Source organism: Ursus arctos, unplaced genomic scaffold (assembly GCF_023065955.2).
Source record: "Ursus arctos isolate Adak ecotype North America unplaced genomic scaffold, UrsArc2.0 scaffold_18, whole genome shotgun sequence".
NCBI lineage: Eukaryota > Metazoa > Chordata > Mammalia > Carnivora > Ursidae > Ursus > Ursus arctos.
Window position 1 is genome coordinate 19,929,255 of NW_026622852.1, and position 21,031 is coordinate 19,950,285.

A 21,031-nucleotide genomic window follows, 5' to 3' on the forward strand; every position below is an offset into this window, starting at 1 on the left:
TATAGATAATGCTGCTATAAACATCAGGGTGGACGTATCCCTTTGAGTTAGTATTTTTATATTCTTTGGGTAAATACCTAGGATGCAATTGCTGGATCATAGGGTAGTCCTATTTTTAGCTTTTTGAGGAAGCTCCATACTGTTTTTCACAGTGGCTGCCTCAGTTTTCATTCCCAGCAACAGTGCAGAAGGGTTCCTTTGTCTTCACATCCTCACCAATACTTTTTGTTTCTTGTGTGGTTGATTTTAGCCATTCTGACAGGTGCAAGATGATATCTCACTATAGTTTTGATTTGCATTTCCCTGATGATCAGTGATATTGAGCATCTTTTCATGTGTCTGTTGGCCATCTGGATGTCTTCTTTGGAGAAATGTCTGTTCATGTCTTCTGCCCATTTTTTAAATTATTTGTTTTTTGGGTGTTGAGTTGTTTAAGTTCTTGATATATTTTGGATAATAACCATTTTATTGGATATGTCATTTGCAAATATCTTTTTCCATTCAGTAGGTTGCCTGTTGCTTTTGTTGATTGTTTCCTTTGCTGTGCAGAAGCTATTTATTTTGATGAAGTCCCAATAGTTTATTTTTGTTTTTATTTCCCTTGGCTCAGGAGACATTATCTAGAAAGGGGTTGTTATGGCCAATGTCAACGAGATTACTACCTGCATTCTGCTCTAGGATTTTGATGGTTTCCTGTCTCACATTTAGGTTTTTAATCTGTTTTGAATTTATTTTTGTGTTTGGTGTAAGAAAGTGGCCTAGTTTCATTATTTTGAATGTTGCTGTCCAGTTTTCCCAACACCATTTGTTGAAGAGACTTTTCCCCTTTGGATATGTTTTCCTGAAGGTTAATTGACCATAGAGTTGTGGGTTCATTTCTGCATTTTCTATTCTGTTGATCTATGAGTCTGTTTTTGTGCCAGTTGATCATTACAGCTTTGTAATATAACTTGAAGTCCAGAACTGTGATGACTCCAGCTAAAACACAATGATTGCAAGCCTTTGGGATGCACCAAAAATAGTCCTAAGAGGGAAGTATATAACAATACAGGCCTACCTCAAGAAGCAAGAAAAACCTCAAACAACCTAACCATACACCTAAAGGAGCTAGAAAAAGAACAACAAACAGAGCCTAAAGCCAGCAGAAGGAAGCAAATAATAAAGATTAGAGCAGAAATAAATGATACAGAAACTAAAAAAAAAAAAAAAAAAAAAAATAGATCAGTGAAACCAGGTGCTGGTTCTTTGAAAAAATTAATAAAATTGATAAATCTCTAGTCAGACCTACCAAGAAAAAAAGAGAAAGGATTCAAATAAAATTACAAATGAAAAAGAAGTAAAAACCAACACCACAGAAATACAAACAATTATAAGAGAATATTATGAAAACCTATATGTGAACAAATTGGACAATCTGGAAGAAATAAATTCCTAGAAACATGTAAACTACCAAAACTTAAATAGGAAGAAATAGAAACCTTGAACAGATGATAACCAGCAAAGAAATTGAATCAGTAATGGAAACAAACTCCCAATAAACAAAAGTCCAGGACTAGACAGCTTTACAGGCAAATTCTACCAAACATTTAAAGAAGAGTTAAGACCTATTCTCAAAGTATTCCAAAATAGAGGAAAGGAAGGAAAACTTCGAAATTCATTCTATGAGGCCAGCATTACCCTGATACCAAAACCAGATAAAGACTCTACTGTAAAAGAGAACTACAGGCCAGTAACCCTCATGAACATGGATGCAAAAATTCTCAAAAAAATTACTAGCAAACTGAATCCAAAAATACATTAAAAAAAAATCAGTCACTGTGATCAAGTGGGTTTGTTACTATGTTGCAAGGATGGTTCAATATTCACAAATCAATCAGTGTGATATGCCACATCAATAAGAGAAAGGATAAGAACCATAAGATCATTTTAATAGGTGCAGAAAAAGAATCTGACAAAGTACAGTATCCATTCATGATAAAAACCCTCCACAGAGTAGATTCAGAGGAAACCTACCTCAACATAATAAAGGCCATATATGAAAAACCCGCAGCCAACATTGTCCTCAATGGGAAAAACTGAGCGCTTTTCCTCTCTGGTCAGGAACAACAAAGGGATGCCCACTCTCACTACTGTTACATAACATAGTACTGGAAGTCCTAGCCACAGCAATCAGACAACAAAAAGAAAGAAAAGCCGTCCAAATCGGCAAGGAAGAAGTCAAACTTTCACTATCTGTAGATGATATGATACTTGATATGGAAAACCAAAGACTCCATCAAAAAACTGCTAGAACTGATAAATTCAGTCAAGTCACAGAATATAAAATCAATATACAGAAATCTGTTGTGTGTGTGTTTTTTAAGATTTATTTATTTGAGAGAGAGCAAGTGGAGGGAGGAGCAGAGGGAGAGGAAGAGAGAGAATCTCAAGCAGACAGCCCGCCAAGTACAGATCCCAATGAAGAGCTTGATCTCACAACCTCGAGATCATGACCTGAGCCAAAACCAAGAGTTGGACGCTTTACTGACTGAGCCACCCAGGCACCCCTCTATTGTGTTTCTACACACCAATAATGAAGCAGCAAAAAGAGATATTTAGGAATCAATACCATTTACAGTTGTACCAAAAATAATAAGATATCAAGGAGTAAACCTAACCAAAGAGGTAAAAGACCTGTACCCTGAAAGTTATAAAATACTGATGAAAGAAATTGAAGATGACACAAAGAAATGTAAAGACATTCCATGTTCATAGATTGGAAGAACAAAAACTGTTAAAATGTCTATACTACCCAAAGCAATCTGCGCGTTTAATGCAATCCCTATCAAAATACCACCAGTGTTTTTCACAGAGCCAGAACAAACAATCCTAAATTTTGTATGGAACCACAGAAGACCCTGAATAGCCAAAGCAACCTTGAATAATTTAATGTTTCTTAGTTGCGTTCACTAAAGATAGAAGTAATTCACGTGAATATGGCTACAGGTTTGTTTAAAATACCGAGTTTAAAAATGTTTTTTTTTTTTTCTTTCTGGTTTCTTTTTCACTAAACATTTCCAATTTTACTGTGGTTCTAGTTTTCCATTGTAGTTAGACTAGAAAATTTATTGGAAAAATATTGAAATTTTAAAAATTTAGATAAAAAACATGTCACTATGGCATCCACTGCATTATACTTTTTTATGTTTCAGGTTTTTCTTTGATTTTATTTGATATTCAACTGACTGTTCTCCATGTTGGTGGCTTGGCTTCCTGGGCATGGAATAGAAGATTATTATACTTGGAGATTTACAGCAGATGATGGATAGATTCTTCATATCTGTGAGGTATTTTTTTTTTCCACTAATTTGAACAAATTTGAGATTGTTGTGCCAGAGCTGAGAGAAATTTTCACATTTTTCTCCTTCACATGACAAAGAACTTTTTAGGCCTATGGATTTATAGAAAGAAAGTTAAATCTGACAGGATCCTCAGAGATTGTATGATCTCCTTTGTGTTTCAGAGAAAAAGAAACTCAAGCTCAGACAGGTGAAGGAGGCTTCCCAAACCTGGAATGAGTTGCCCTATTTTATATGCGGAGGACAATGGTTGTGTTGTGGTCCTTTCAGGTTTCTTTAGTTTTCATGCTTCAGTGGTAGTCAGGGGCATTTTTGGGGCGTTGTGAACCTTTTGAATGTCTGCTCTTTGTCTTTCTCTGATGGAGTACCTACCTTGCAGTCTGAGAGCAAGATGTGGGAGGAGATAGAAATTAAATAGAGTTACTCAAGAATTACTTACATTATTACTGTTACACTGTTACTGTTACACTGTGAAGGAGAAGTAGATTACTATGAATAGGCATAAAAAAAAGAGGGGTCTGACCTTGTCTGGTGGACTAGGGAATGTCTTCAAGAGGAAGGCAAATTTAAGCTAAGACCTGAAGGATAGTGGAATTGTCCAACTAAGGAAGACAATTCCATTAAAAATAGTATCATGAAAAACATTGAATAGTGCTGGGAATGTAAGATTTGAGTCCTTGGGTTGTGATAATGACTGCCTCAGGGAAATTCTCTCTTTTAACAAGTCTGTTTCTATGAACAAGACATTGAGATTCTCTGTTCCTCACTAGTGATTTCTGTAAAATGAGGATAATAATGCTATTAGCATATTATACTGTTAACATATTATTATGAAAATCCCATGTGAAATAGTGCACGTAAATTGCCTTAACACATGCCCAGCACATAGCAAACAACAATGAACAGCTGTCATTATTCTAGCGTTTTGCAGATTACAAAACCCTTACCCTATACCCTTTGATCACCAATGCCTCCCTACGGTACTCAGTTCTCAGGGCGCACCGGTACTACCCTCTCTTACTGGTACTATGATTCTCTTGGGAGAAAATAAGTGGACACTGTGAACCCCTCTTCAGTTCTGTCAGGGGCCAAGAGTATCCCAGAGAAAAAACACAGACATAGCCTGGGTCTTAGGGTCCCAAAGAATATTCAAGAATCCTCTTACCTAGGCTGGAAATTTGTTAATACTTAAAATGCTAGTAGTACCTCAAGAAGAAAGGAAACACACATTTAAAGGACAAGGTTATGTGAAAGATTTTGACAACATGACATTTATGATAGAAGTGCCCCTCAGGCATCGTGTCCTCGAACTGTTCAATAAGAATGTAAGATGGTGAGCAGACAATTGAAGTGTTACCCTGAAATAATCTCAGCAGGAGCACAGGGTTGGAAACAGTCATCCCCGCGTCCCTATTCTGTGAAGCAGCTGTTCATTGCTGTCCATTTCTGCCTTTACAGCTCTAAGTCTCTGACCAAGTCACTTAGCATCTTCTAACAATTCTTACAAGATCTTCTAAAGAAATCCAGTGTAAGATGGTGTGACTATTATACTAACTGTAAAATAAAGGATGCCATTTCTGTTGTAAAGAGCGTCCTTTGCACTGCACACATTTAACCTCCTTTTATCTGGTATTGTGACTCCTCTGAGGGTAGAAATGGTGGCATTTATTGTCACAACTCTAGAGCTTTGAATCTTGGGAGAGTTTTTGACAGTTTGCAAAATATTTTACCCATTTAATCACATGTGATTCTTTTTTTTTTTTTTTTAAGATTTTATTTATTTGAGAGGGAGAGAGCACACAAGCGGGGGCGGGGGTGGTGGAGTGAGAGGCAGAGGGAGAAGCAGATTCCCTGGTGAGAAGGGGGCCCAATGCCAGGCTCCATTCCAGGACCCTGAGATCGTGACTGGAGCCGAAGGCAGATGCTTAGCCGACTGAACCACCCAGGCGTCCTGACATGTGATTCTCATAACAGCCTTTCCATATTTTTAGTTAGTGAAATTGAGAATCCGAGATTTCAGCAAGTTCTCCAAGTTCATATAGCTGGTGAGTGGCAGAGCCATTACTTGACCCAAATGTTTGTCTCCAGATAGAGTGCTCTTGCCACTAAGATTTGATTTTTTTTGGTCCTGTTTTCAAAGCTTGTACATAACGACAAAAGCAAGCATTTTAGAGTTATAAGATCGGTGAACACAGAAGACTTTCACCAATATTTCACTGAGGGCACCACTCAATGTAGATTCTGTTCCGAGGGAATATTAGGACTTCAGAGGCCAGGCAAGAGGATATCACTGCTGAGTAGGAGAGAGGCTTGGAGCAGCCAGCGCTGTGACCAACTGACCCACTGGGAGAGGACTCTTGGTGGTATCGACTTAGACTTGGCCACCCTTTTCTGCTACACTGTCCACATCGGAGAATTCCCCAGAGGCCATGGGACAAACGTTCTCCTGAGGCCTTTGGAAGATATCCAGCCCTATTGAAAAAGACAGCCTCCAACCATTTCTCATTTAAGGCAGCCACTGACAAGTTGCTAATGATTCCCCTAGGGTCCCTCGCTTCAGGCACTTTAAGGATTGTTTCACTTGAACTTGAATCAGGGCATTTTTTAAAGAAAATCCAGCTTGCTTTTTACCACCCTCCTTTGGGATTAAGTTAAGGAAACTAAAGCCATTATCTGCTTGTGGCTTTGCTGAATCAATGAATTTTACTACTATAAACCCACATGAAGTAATTCTTTTTTTTTTTTTTTTTAAGATTTTATTTATTTATTTGACAGAGACAGAGACAGCCAGCGAGAGAGGGAACACAAGCAGGGGGAGTGGGAGAGGAAGAAGCAGGCTCACAGTGGAGGAGCCTGATGTGGGGCTCGATCCCATAACACCGGGATCACGCCCTGAGCCGAAGGCAGACGCTTAACCGCTGTGCCACCCAGGCGCCCCACATGAAGTAATTCTTTTTCATGAAAAGATGGCATCGGCAGTTCTGAGCCTTGAGTTTTGAAGAATACACAGAAGGCTCTCTCACATTGATAATTAGAGCGGACATCAAGGCAGGATACATGAGCAGGGGAGGGGCTTCTGCACATCGGACACATTGAGAGACAGAAGGACAGGTTCTGTTTAAAGTTAAATAACAAGAAGGGGGTCTAGATGAAGGAGGAATTAATAACATTTAGAAATCACAGAAAACGGTTTTCTCTGAATGTTATTCTACATTATACCTTCCTTCAGTTGCTTGAGACACCTGTTGTTCAAAGTGTGTACAGTTTCAGTGATTTTGCTTTCCTGGGGCAAACACAATGGACTTCATACATGGCTTGGGTATATCTACCATGCTTTCTTCAATCTATGACCTCGTTGATTCTAAGATGTACCATATTATGTTAATGTATCACTACGTAAGAGAAAAAATACTAGCAGCTGGTCATACCAGACTCTTCTGGCTTTGACATAGGTATTGTCTTTTCTGTTGGTATTGGTTGTATCTCCTGCTTTTATTCTATTGCTTGGCACTTGAGAGGTACGTACATATCGTTTGCACATGTTCCAATAACAAAAATAGCACAGCTTCATCGGCATCTTAGTTGTAGGTTAATCTAAAGAACTTGTTTGCCCACCAAGAAAATAGGGAGTTTCATCATTATTTTGACAGTAAGTATTTACTTCATGAATAATAAATTTACTTGTGGTGGTTCATTTTAACAGAATGACTCAGTTTCAACCATGAACAACAGTGTAGGCTTTTGGAGACTGACCAGTAATGCCATTTGATAGATCCCCACTGCCCCTGGCCAACACTAATAGTAAGACACCATTGATCATAAGACACGTTCCAAATTTGGAAAAGTTAAAATGTGGGGGGAAAAATGTGTGATTAAGAATTGATGAAGTATGATGGTTCATCAGCCTAAATTGTCAAGAGATGAGAAAACCATCCAGCCATAGGAATTTCAGGTCCAATGATAAGGAACTAACTCGGTAAGCTAGTGGACAAAATTTTAATGTTCCTCTCAGGTTGACTAAACTTTAAGCATGCTTCTTCATGACTGTAGGCCCCTGACATCCCTTTTCTTAGTGTATTTACTTTAGACAACTTGAAATTATAAATTCTTTCTCTCTCCCTTTGAAATATAAATCTTCTACAACCCCAACCTGCCTTGTCAAGGACCATCCCTTTAAAATGTAATCATCCCAGGAAATAGTCCCTCTCTCCCCCAGTCTCTGGGAAGAGAGAACCTTACTTCCGTGGGTACCAGTTAGGTAACACAGATGGCCTGATCACAATGACCAACACCTCCTGATGAAGTCCTTCAGTACTTTTCCACTAGCTTACCCCAGTTCTTAAACACTGCCCACTTTTTGTTTCAGTTGACTTGAGTTTGATCTCTCTCCCTTATTGCAGTAGTCTTGCATGAAGTCTTCCTTGTCTGTTTAACTGATCCAGTGAAATTGTTGCTTTATGCTAGTAACTCAGTTCTAAAGAAATGACTAGCATTAAAATGATCCTTCATATGTACTTAGCACATCCATACTTTGAATTGTTTTTCCTTTTTTTGCACATGTTTTGGCCTCCTGCATAGCTTATGTTTTCTGAGTGTAAAATACCAGTAATGTATTTCCTCTGTAGTATTTCCATGTTGTAAAGGTGGAGTGTAAGTGTATTGGGAATTATAATTCATGGTTGGAACTGGCCATTTTTATTGTTTCAAAACATAGGAGTTTAGAGGTGAAAAATTCTTTCTAATCCAAATATCTGATTTTTTAGCCTCATATTTTGTGGCCCAGAGATTAATACTTCCCTCAGGATCATACAGCTAGCTTACAGTTGACCAAGAACAATCTAGTGTTGTTTCCACTAGACCAATGATAACCAATATTGAGCCACGCATTAGACATCTGTGAAGCTTAAAAAATGCTGATGCACATTTAAAAATCAGGATCAGTTCAGTCAGAATCTCTAGTTGGGGGCCTAGGCATTTATAGTTGGTAAAAGCTCACGAAGGTGGTTTTTGTTTGTGTTTCTAAAGTTCATCTCAAGTATAGGTAGGTCTGAGAAACACCAGAAAACATTGTCTCCCTCTGTGTCATAGACTAAAACCTAGCAAGAAACTAATTACCAGTTTATATCCTGCACAGAGGGGCAGAAGGCTAAATTTTGAATGCTTTTTAGCACTTAAAAACTCACAGATTGTCATTTTTGAAGTGGGCAACACTTAGTTATTCCTTCCATTGCTTTCTTGCCGTAGAAGTGTACAAAGCTGCATGTGGAACCACTATTTGACTGGTTGTGGTGGCTCAGCGAACCTGGGAAGGTGGCCTTTGTACCAAAACAAATAGCACTTGATGTAACTTTGAAGCTGACATGTTTGCAGATGGGCTGTTGGGCACAAAGGGAAAGAGTTTTCAGCGAACATGTCGGTCGCATTACAAATCTGCTAGACTGCTCTACAGGCGATAGGATATTTTTTTGTGGGTAAGATCTACTCCATGAAAATGTGAGCTCCTAGGAAGAAAGGAATTGTATAAATGCAAATGATTATTTTATTATGCAAATAAATGAGCCTAATACAGTAATAATTGCAATTAAAAAGAAAGCTAGGTCCCTATGCCCTGGAGAGCAATATCTTTGTAAGGAAATTTAACAAAGCCTTTTATAACTATTATTACATGCCTTAAGTGCAAGGTTTTGAGTAAGAAGCAAACTTTTAAGTGGGTGTTGGTTTTTTTTTTTAATCCATTAGACATAAATTAAACCAAAGCAGTAGATTGAAGTGTCTCCTCCCTCTTCCTCCCACACCACTGTGGGCCTAACCTTAATTTGCTGATGTCTGCAGTATTTGTACCAGCACTGCTATCTTCTAGAGCAAAAGCAATGCTACTGTGATGATTCAGGGAAAGGATTAGAAACTATATATTTTTAAAGTTTTCCTTTTATGAGCAATTTAAATTGGCAGGAAAAACACAATTAAGCAATTTCAAAGGTGTAATTTTATGGAGATTTAAACACTACATCTCTAAACAGTGCTTTAAAAAAAGAAATTTGTAATTAAGTTTTTCTATTATTTATAGTTCTAATCTTTGTGAGACAGTGGTGAAGAAAATTGCCAAGAATGTGATTTTTACTAAGTATGCTTTGAAAGTTCCCAGCCTAAAATTGTTGAAACAAAGAACAAGTGAGAAAACTAGGGATTTCAGATGCGGAAAAGAGAAGAGATGGCCCCTTGGCACCACTCTTGAGATCATTAACTAAGGAAGTCCTACAGACTTCATCCCTCAGCAACTGATGGAAAAAAATGTCTTACCTGTAAATTTGAGAGATTTTGCCATAGATACTGCAGAAGGAACAGGAAATTACCAGATGTCTTTAGCCCATCCATTTTCACACCTATCTTTGTAAACTTCCAATGCAAGGTTTCATTTTAAAGTTATCTCTGACAGCATCAAGATCTGCTTCAATTACCTAGAGTACGGGGAACCCTTAGTTTTTGAGAGAGTTCATTCCATTGCAGAGCTCTGCTTATTGTAAAATACTTTATTATTTATTTATTTATTTATTTATTTATTTATTTATTTATAGCACACATGTGCAAGCACGGGGGGAGGTGAAGTGAAAAGGGACAAGGGGAGAGAGAGAGAGAGAATCTTAAGCAGGCTCCGTGCTCAGCAGGGCTCCATCTCACTACCCTGCGATCATGACCTAAGCTGAAATCAAGAGCTGAATCCTTAACCGACTGAGCCACCCAGGTGCCTCAAAAAATACTTTAGTATATCAATAAAAATCTGTTTCCATTTTTTTGTTTTTCCTGAAGTTGTCTCTCTTCATAAGGCTGCGTTCAGTGTCATTAGGTTGGAGGTTAAAATTGGCCATGGTGAGAATGTTTAATCAGAGAAATCTGCAAAGACATGAGGGAGTCCCAGGAAAGATGGTTTTTCAGTGTTTGCCAGCACACCACAACCTCTGGAGCTCAGCAGAGTAAGTTTGCGTCCTCATTTCTTCAACAGCCTTTCAGACACTTGTAAGGTTTCCCTCCCCGTCCCACAGAAATCCAAATTGTGCATGATAGGAAGGACCATGGCAAGGTCTCTTGCTGGGTCTCTCTAATCCTAGAAGATTATATGTGTGCTTGTCTGCGTGTATATCCTTCTCTAAGATACATTGTTTGTCTTACTAAATTGTTTCAGGAATTAAACAGAATGATGTCTGCAAAATGCTTAGCACAGGCCTTGCGCATAGTAAGACCTTGGGGGTACTGTTCACTGTCACTGCCTTTAGTGTAAGGCTTTATTGTACCAGAACAGCCTTTGCTTACACTCCTCTCCTAGCCAAGGAGGTTAAGAAATAGTGCATTTTAAAAATAGCTTTTGCTTTATTCCAGATTGTATCGCCTGACTGAAATGCCTACAGTTCTGATTAGACACCAAACCTAGGAATACATTTATTTCCAACTTCAAATTAAATACAGTGTCCTATTAGGATCCTTTGTGGATTGTTTGGGATCCCCATCTTAGGGGTCTCTCCCTATTCTCTTGCAAAGAGAGCGCTAACCTATTAGAAAATGCCTGTTCTAATATAACCTCTTATAATAAGAGCATAATCTGTGATCTGAGGAGAGGCTGAGGTGTGCATAGTAATTTTCTGTACCGTTCTCTTCAGCCGAGCTTTCTGTTTCTCAGAGCCTATAACCCTCTTGGCCCTCTGTTCATGATGGCCTACCTTTCCTAAAGTCCTTAAGACTCAAGCCATTCACAACACTGGAAGAGGAACTCAGCTGTGATTGATGACATGCTAAATGGCCCTCAAGTTTTCTTTGCTTGGGGTACATGTTCTGTATAATCCTCTCCCTTTGAGTGTGGGTGCGACTATGGCTATGATGGGATAGCATCCCCATGATTAGGTTATGTTACATGGCACGGTTGACCTTAAGAAAGGAAGATTATCCTTTGTGGATGTGGCCTAGTCAGGTGAACCCTTAGAAGGGCTGCACTTTTCATGAAGTCTGAGATTTGAAGCATGAGACGGATTCCGTGTGATGGAGATTGACTGTTGCTGGCTTTGGATATAGTAGAAGCCAATTTTCAAGGGCCTGAGAACAGTCTTCATGAGCTGAGAGTGACCTCCAGCCAACAGCCAGCCAGAAAACATGACTGCAGGTATACAGCATCAAAGAAATGAATTCTGTCAACAATCCGAATGAGCTTGGAAGTTCTTCCCTGGAGGCCCCAAAAGAGGATTTAACTGGCCTGATGTCTCAAGTTTGAGACTCTGATTAAACAACCCAACTTAGCCAGAGTGGAACTTTGTGACAATAAATGCCTAATGTTTTAGCCTGCTAAGTTTGTGGGAATTTTTTATGCGGCGGTAGGGAATAGCAGCTGTCATCTGTCTTTATAGTATTATCTTCAGTCTAAACAGCTTCAATTTGGTCACCATGTTGCCAGGTTCCCTCATGAACCATGGGTGTTTTCTTCTGGATTTTCCTTATTTCCCCAGTGTTACCTCTACTATGCCATAGAATGACTGCATTTAATCTGCATTTCATCTAGCTCTGGCCAGTGATCACTCTGTGCACAAGTACGACATGGGCTAAAATGATCCAAGAGATATTCCAAAATGCGGTAAATAAACCAAGCCAAAAATTCTGAAGAGGCATGCACAAGTTAAATCAACATGAAAAAGTGTAAATCTTTTCTGAAACAAGGCAAGATAGGAATACTTGAATAAAAAAGCCTCTGGCTAAAAGTTAGACCCATCTCTCTCCTGGGGCATTCTTGGCACCACCATGGGATCATTTTCATGTTGGTCTATCCTGTGAACCCCTTGTAGGTGAGGGACTCAGTTCTGTTCATCTCTAAACTGCAAGGATATTACTCAGTATATTATAGGCCCTCACTAAATGTCTTCTACGTTCGCCTGAAACAGAAGCATTTGCAAAATGACAGGGTTTACAGCTGGCTGGGATTAATTGAAGTTTTTCTCCAAACTCGAAAAGGAACAAAGAGAACTATCTGTTCAGAAAAGATGTGAAGGGCTGAGGAATGTACCAGAGAGTAAATGCTTTTTCAGAATCAGAAAGCAATTTTTCTGAAGCAGGAGGTGTTGGCAAGCTCTTTCCGGGTGGGAGATGAAGAATTGAATAAAAATAAAAATGAGACACCTCAGAATTTGCCATAGAACAAACAAGACAGGAGGTAATAACAGTGGTAGTTTAGAGCTGCTCTCAAAGCATATTTTGTCTCGTTGGGGAAGGGCACTGTCTCTCGGTTGAGAGAGACTGGGTTATACACACAGACATAGCCAGGGGGATTTGTCCACAGTAAAATAGCCAAACTAATATTAAGAGAAGAAAATCCACTCACAGTTGAAAGATAAAGGAAACAAAGAGAAAGAAGCCGAAGTGCTTCGGGCAAGTCTAGGCTCCCCTGCAGGGAACCCAATTAGTACTTTCCTGACTTGGGCGAGCAGTTTCTCAGAGCACAATCTGGGGAGCATCTGAAGGAAGCAGGTGATTTAGGAGTAACAACCCAAACTGAAACTGATGGTGTTAGTTGCAGTGTATATCCTGCATGCCTATGGGTAATATCAGTAACAGTTTCACAGTTCCTTAGTTGGGGAAACTGAGGCTCGGAAGGTATGTGACTTGCCAAGGATTGCGGAGCTGGTAATGGATAGGGAGGGATGTAACCTAGTACAAGATTTTGATGTCAATCTCTGCGTTCTTCAGAGTATCACATTGTCTCTCCAAGGAGGAACAGAGAATAGAAACATCATTACGCATTTTGAAATTAATACCCCACCTCTTCAGGTCTGCTGTAAGAATCAGATGAATGGATTGCATTCTGGGGAAAGTCGAATTTCTCTGGGGAAAAAAAAATCCAACAATCTATTCAATTCTGACAATCTCTGACTGCTTGACTCCTATAATTTGAGTACCTAAGGTGGATAAAGTGCCAGGACTGGGATATTACAGGAAATACAGAAAATCTGAGACTCTTTGTGCCTGCATATTCACTTATTTAACAGTTATTTTAAAAAATTTTCTTTGCCAGGCAGATACTAGGAAATATTCCACAAGATTCTAGGACATTTTCCTTCATCAACCAATTAGGCAAGGGTTTTCATTGAAATTTGGCTCACGAATTCCCACTTTGTCTGATACCAGTCCTACAAAAGTCCTATTCCTAACAAATAGCTGTTCTCTATTTTCCAAATTTCCTTCTAAAAGGGTTGCTTTCTCATTCACTGTTGGAATGTCACATTTAACTTGAAAGTAAAGTTTATGATTGTGTTTGTTTTCAATAACTGTTAGATAATAAGCCACTGACTACCACTTTTTATTACAGAAAATATCAATCAGTTTGAAATATTTATTTTATATTTTTAGAGAATGAAGAACGTGTAAGTCACCTTTGAGGTCTGTCCCTTAAAAAATTTTGCCAGGTAATTAACAGTGAATATCTGTGTGGTACAAAAAGTTGTGATTACTCACTATCTCATTACAAAGTATTGCATTGTTTCTATTGCCAAGTATTGTATCATTTGAGATAATGTAACCTACAAATCCCTTCAATGAGGCAGACTCGAAGTGTAAAGCCACTCAGTATGCCAAAAGTGAACAAATGAGGACACTGTTCACTGTTACCCCACTCCCTCTGATGGAATTCTCAGGATAGTTGGATTGCTATAAGTGATACATATTTCTCTAACATAGGATAAGAAACCATACATAGAGATTATAGTATTTTCTCTCCTTACCCTGATGTATCAACTTGTTTCATCTTATGCCACCACTCATCACTGCCTCCCTGCCATCATACTCCCTCCTCCCAGGTGACAGCAGCTCATTTTGGAGCTCTCCATTTAAATAATAGGTGCTGATTGCAGAAAAACTTACACATCTATGTGTAAGGAAGAAATTAAACATAACCCATAATCCACCACCTCAAAATACACGTAATTAGCATAGTTGAAATTTTTGTGCTCGTGGTGGTTAGTTGGGGTGTGTGGGTTTGTATGTATGCAGTCTTTCAAAATTTTTAAATCTCAACACTATTGTTAACTGAATTTCTTTTTTTCATTTCTATTGGGTTATTAGTATAAAGAGAAGCTACTTTTAATCCTTTTATGCTTATATTTATTAAATTTACATTTTATTTAGCATCTTACTAAGCTCTCTAGTTACTTCTGGTTTTTTTGTTTGTTTTTTAACTGAAGCTTCTTGAGTTTTCCTGGCATACAGAAAAATAATCTGCAAAAAAATTTATTTTCAATATTTAAACCAGTTGATTCATTTTCTAATCCTGTAGCATTTTCTAGAGCCCCCAAGATAAAACTGAATGAAATTGAAATAAATATATTTAACAAGTATAGTACAATTATATTACTAAAGTGTCATTATCCATTGGATTTAACTCTGTGGACTGCTTGGTTCATGGCTTACCGCTGATCCCTTTATCCTGCCTAATCTTCAGAGAATCCCTCCATTCAGCAGATAACTTTTAATGTGCATGAACTGAATCTGGTTCCTGACTCAGTCTAGTTTTGTCCTGGTTATGATTTTTGTTATTCCTTTCTACTGGTGGCAGTAACATGGGAAAGTATCGTTGTTTGCTCTGATCATCTGGTTCTGTAGTTAAGTGGTCCAACAGCAAGGAGTCTGGTTTCAAGGGTCAAAAAAATCTGGATGTCTCTTAATGCTGGGATTCTTATATGTCTGTATGGACGATTCTAGTATCACCTGATTTCTAAGTCCTCCATCTTTTTGCTACTAAATTGACTATGTTTGTTCAGACCATTGGCTAGTGGTGTTAATCATAGGGTTGAGAAGTCACTTGTGTCACTTCCTACACCACTAACCATTTGGTTTTCCATCACCGATAGAATTCTTTGTGTTGTCTGTCATGTTTGTATGCACTCCACAAGTCTAGATATGGTATCCTAGCTGTGATAGCACTGTTTGTGTATGAAAGTCTATGAAATATTCACAAGGCAAAATCAAGTAATGGGCATAAAAGAGTCTGTATTTGCTTTTGACACACTTGTGAAACTGAAGCTATCAGTTTCTCTATCTGCATGTCTATAAATGAAGAAAGCAAAACCAGCTTTTTTTGATCCTCAAAAGAGCCTTGTTCAATAGCCTCTTCTTATTTATAGCATTTTTTGTATCTATGGCCAGATCTCTGTGTCTCTCTGTCTCTGTGTTGCTCTCCCCCAGGACCTTTTGAAAACTAGTTAGTATGTAATTTTGTGTCTACTTCAAGGATATCTTATTCAGACCTATCTACCACTTATTCATTCATTCACTCATTCATTATTTTTTTAAAAGTAAGCTCTAGGCCCAGTGTGGGGCTTGAACTTATGACCCCAAGTGTCACATGCTCTACTGACTGAGCCACCCAGGTGCCCCCAGATCTACCATTTAAAGTGAAGGGAATTTTATTCTGAGTTCTAAGTGAGTTTTTGCCTTTTTTTTTTTTTTTTTTAAAACAAGGCTCATATAAAAAAGGATGAGTATGTATTAAAAAGAAAATGCAGATTGAATGGGAATTACTACTTTTGGCTTATCTTGAGTTTTGTGTCCTCTCATTAAGACCTGAAAACCTGAAGTATTCTGAGTGCATGTTTTTTTTTTCTCAACTCTCTTGAAAGAAATAGAGCAATTTTACAGAAATTCACAAATGAACTAAATCAAGATGTGAGGAAAACCTTGGAGTGGCTAGAACAAAGTGTAAACAGAGCTTAGAGTTAAGCCCTTACCTTAACTTGCAGTCCAGCCGGACAAATGTTAGAGCAAACAGCTTCTTTTCTGAAGTAGGGAGGAACACTGAACCTCTAACAATGAACTCCTTATACTGGAGTTAGGAAATTCCGTTGCTACACTACACTTAGTGTAGCAGAAAAAATGACTCCGTGCTACAGAGAATACCTGCCTCCAAATTTCCCTTCCTTGACCAAGATACTGAGCCCGTTCCTTCAGTGTGTGAGTATACATGGTTTTCTGAGCAAATAGGTGGACATACATTTTACCTATTTTGGAGGAGGTTAATAAGTACATTATAAAGCCTCTTAAATTTAAAAAAATTTTTATTCAAATTGATTTGTAGGGTGTATTTAGTGCTTCTATCTGCCTAGGATAAGAGAATTCAAGAGTTTCTAGACCTAAGAAACTTAACTCCTGTGCTTTAAATGCCCTGGCTTTTTAAGAAAGCTCCAGACCCTTATTGAAACTGTATTTCAGGGAGAGAAAAACTTAGCTGTGAGTTAAATTAATAGATATTGTTAGATTATTGTAAGTGATATCTATCTTTAAAAAAAAAACAAAATACTTAGAGTTTTAGTATTAAGACTTAATTGAAGAATTGTCTTTTTCTTTATTTTATTTTAGAGTGAAAAATGAATATTCTTGTCCGTAAGACTTGGGACCATTTATAATACTTTTCTCCCCACTTTTTTTTTAAACAAAATTCCTTTATTTAAATTCTTCAAACTCCCTAACTGAACCATTTCCAAGCAAGTTCAATGATTGTCAGCTGTCTTTTCAAACCTTGGGTTTGACATCTGACCCCAGACTACTCTGGTGAGGGTCTTAGAGCCATATGTATAACTATGTTCCCTTTTGCAGTCAACACAGAAGTAGCATGACAACAATTAACTGGTGGTGTTAATATTTTATAGAGCCTCAAAGAAATTCAGAGGAAAGGGATAAAAATGAACATGGAATTAATGATGCAAGCTATGGTCCAATTATTCCTCACAAAGCTATGCAGAAATCATTCCAAGATCTGTCTAGAGAGTAGTGGATAGCAACTGCTTATCGTAAATAGCACTCGTGATTGTTTTCAAAATGCAAATCCCTGGGGGTATGTTTGTGTGTTCAGATGTCCTTCCCATGCTTACCACATCAAAACATAACACATACTTTTGATAGGGCCATCTTCCCTTCCCATGTATTCAAAGGCAACCAGCCCCTCTCCAATTAGTGCTAATTTATTTAGTGCCTGACAATAATTTACCAGGATGCATGTGAAACACTGGGTATCATTCGTAAATGTGAGGATTTCTACCCCGTTTCAAAGTTCCCATGCTAGAATGTCTGATCCACACCTTAAGGCTGACTAAGGCTCAGGTGGCAATGAAGTAGCTCAAGCTTTCGAGGCCCAGCCAACCAGCAGAAATAGTTCTGGATAATGGATTTTCTCATGACTATTTATTGGCTAATCACAGCAAAGTTTGCAAATGACTGGAACATCTTCTGGCGTCTGGGTAAAATTTTAGGAAAAAATAAAGCCATCATTAACTTAGAGAAAAGGTCACTTGGTTATTTAAAGTTAGCTGCCATTATCCATGGGACTTTTTCCCTTGGTTAGGTCTAGGCTAAAGAGAAAACTACATACAAATTGGGTTCCAAGTTTTCTAAAGAATTTTTGATCGCCCTTCTACTCTTGGACTTCCTCCTCTATCTGATATATAGTTGCTCATATGTTACTATGCAGCCAACATCACAAGTGGATTCTCAGTTAATTATACAAAATCAAAGAGTAAAGTTGCCATGTTCAACCTAGCTCATGTGGGATCTGAGTTAGAAATAAAGGGGAACTGAGAACTCAAGGAGAAATACTGGATACTTAACCAAAATTCCAAGGATAGGTTACCAGCAGCCATAACTCAGACAGATACATCATACCTCTAAAATAGCAGTGTTTCTTAGAAACTCCTCAAATAATGGAAATTGCCTCCCTCAGCAACTCCACCTCTGCCATTCAAGGGCTGACGGTCTTCCTTGGTAGAGTTCCTTTCTTTTTTATGGCTGAGTAACAGCCTAGTGTGTGTGTGTGTGTGTGTGTGTGTGTGTGTGTGTGTTTCAACTTCTTTATCCATATATCCATCTGTGGACACTTACGTTGTTTCCAAGTCTTGGCTATTGTAAATAATGCTACAGTGAACATAGGAGTGCAGATAAATCTGACATAATGTGTTCATTTCCTTTGGATGTATTTCTAATTCCAAGTGGAATTGCTGGGTCATATGGTAGTTGTATTTTTAATTTTTTGAGGAATTTCCATATTATTTTCCACAGTGACTGTACCAATTTATCACCAAGAGTGCACACAAGGGTTCGCTTTCCTCCACATCCTTGCCAACATTTGTTAAACCATGTCTTTTTGATGATAGCTATTCTAACAGGCATGAGGTGATATCCCATTCTCGTTCTGATTTGTATTTCCCTGATGCTGAGTGATGCTGAGTGTCTTTTCATGTACTGGTTGACCATTCATCTATCATGTTTGGAAAAATGTCCGTTCAGGTCGTTTGTGCATTTTTAACTGGATAATTTGTTTTCTTTTTTTTTTATTGAGTTGTATGAGTTTTTAAAACATATGTATTTTATTTTAAATATAAAATGTTTTATATATTTTTATATATTTATATATACATAAAGGATATTACCCCCTTATCAGATACATGGTTTGCAAGTGTTTTTGTTTTGTTTTGTTTTCTCCCATTCTGCAGGTTGCCTTTTCATTTTATCGGTGGGTTCTTTGCTGTGCAGAAGTTTTTTAGTTTGACGTAGTTCTACTTATTTGTTTTTTATTTGGATGCTTGTGCTTGAGGTGACATATGCAGAAAATGCTTGACAAAATCTGTATCTAGGAGTGTTTTCCTATGATTTCTTCTAAAAGTTTTAGGATTTCTAGGCTTATGTTTAAATCTTTAATCCATTTTGAGTTAACTTTTATAAGTGATATAAAATAGGGGTCTAGTTTCTTTCTTTTGCATGTGATTATCCAGTTTTCCCAGCACTATTGATTGAAGAGACTGTCTCTGTCTTTTCTCCATTGTGTATTCTCAGCTTCCTTGTCAAATATCCATTGACTGTGTATGCATGATTTATTTCTGGGCTCTTGATTCTGTTCCGTTAATCTATGCTTCTGTTTTTATGCCACTACCATGCTGTTTTGATTACTGTAGCTTTATAATTTAGCTTGAAATGAGGAATCGTGATGCCTCCTGCTTTGTCGTTCCTGCTCGAGATTGTTTTGTCTGAGGTCTTTTGTGGTTCCACATGAATTTTAGAATTGTTTTTTTCTGCTTATACAAAAAATGCCATTGAAATCTTGATAAGGATTGCATTGAATCTATAGATGGCTTTGGGTAGTATGGACATTTTAATAATACTGATTCATGAACACAGGATACCTTTCCATTTATTTACGTCTTTGATTTCTTTGATCAGTGTCTTATAGTTTTCAGTGGAGATCTCTTTCTTCTTGAGTTAAGACTATTCCTAAGTACTTTGATGCTAAGTTTTTAATGCTATTATAACTAGACAGTTTTATTTCTTATTCAGATGATTTGTTGTTGGTGCATAGAAAGGCTACTGAGTATTGTATATTAATTTTGTATCCTGCAACTTTCCTGAATCCATATTGATTAGATCAAACATTTTTTTTTGATGGAGTCTTTAGGATTCTCTCTATATAAAATCATGTCATCTGCAAATAGAGGAGATTTTAGTTCTTTATTTCCAATTCTGAAGAATTTCCTTTCTTTTTCTTGCTGATTGCTCTGGCTAGGACTTCCAGTACTGTGTTGAATAGGAGTGATGAGCATGAACACCCTTTTCTTGTTCCTGATCTTATAGGAAAACTTTGTTTTTCACCATTAAGTATAATATTAGCTGTGGGCTTGCCATAAATGGCCTTTATTCTTAGAAGTATGTTCCTTTTATTCCTAATTTGTTAGGTTTTTATCAAGAACAGATGTTGAATTTTGCCAAATGATTTTTCTGTGTCTATTGAGATGATCGTAGGATTTCTTTTATTGTATTAATGTCATGTATGAGTTTTATTGATTAGTGTATTTTGAACTACTCTTGCTTGTATCCCAGGGATAAAATCCCAACTTGATCATGGTGAATGATCCTTTTAATGTGCTGCTGAATTTGTTTCGCTAGTATTTTTTGACAGATTTTGCATTTATATTTATCAGAGATATTGGCTTGTTTTATTTTTTTGTGGTGCCCTTTTCTGGCTTTGGTGTCAGGGTAGTGCTGGCCTTATAAAATGAGCTTGGGAGTGTTCCCTCCTTTCCAATCTTTAAAAGAGTTTGGGAAAAATTGACATTAACTGTTGTCTCTAAATGTTTGGTAAAGTCCACCAGTGAAGCTGTCTGATACTGGGCTTTCCTTCATTGGGAGCTATTTCATTACTAATTCAATCTCCTTACTAGTAATTAGTCTGTTCATATTTTCCATTTTTTCCTGATTCAGTCTTGGTAGGTTTTATGTTTCTAAGAATTTTTCCATTTCTTTTAGGTTGTCTAATTTGTTGGCATATACTTGTGTTAGAATAGCCTCTTAAGATTCTCTGTATTTCTGTGTCATAAGTTGTAATGTCTTTTTTTTTTTTCATTTATAATTTTGACTTGTGATCTTTTCTTCCCTTGGTTAGTTTAGCTAAAGGCTTATCAATTTTGTTTACCTTTTCAAAGAACGAACTCTTAGTTTTGTTAATCTTTTTTGTTCTTCTGTTCTCTATTTCACTTATTTCTGGTCTAATCTTTATTTCCTTCCTTCTGCTAACTTTGGGCTCAGTTTGTTGTTCTTTTTTGAGTTCCTTAAGGTGCTGAGTTAGATAGAGATCCTTCTTGTTTCTTAATGTAGGCATTTATTGCTATGAGCTTTCCTCTTAAAACTGC

The 21,031-nt window shown here is 37.6% G+C and overlaps 1 long non-coding RNA gene across 1 annotated transcript in view; it reads left to right on the top strand.

The window, feature by feature from the left end:
- Positions 1 to 3,191: 3,191 nt before the first annotated feature.
- The window catches only part of LOC113260547 (uncharacterized), a 99,925-nt gene continuing 82,085 nt past the window's right edge, over positions 3,192 to 21,031 (top strand). Inside the window, exon 1 of the long non-coding RNA XR_003317994.4 lies at positions 3,192 to 3,326. This is a non-coding gene — a long non-coding RNA (uncharacterized LOC113260547). The remainder of the gene's footprint in view (positions 3,327 to 21,031) is intronic.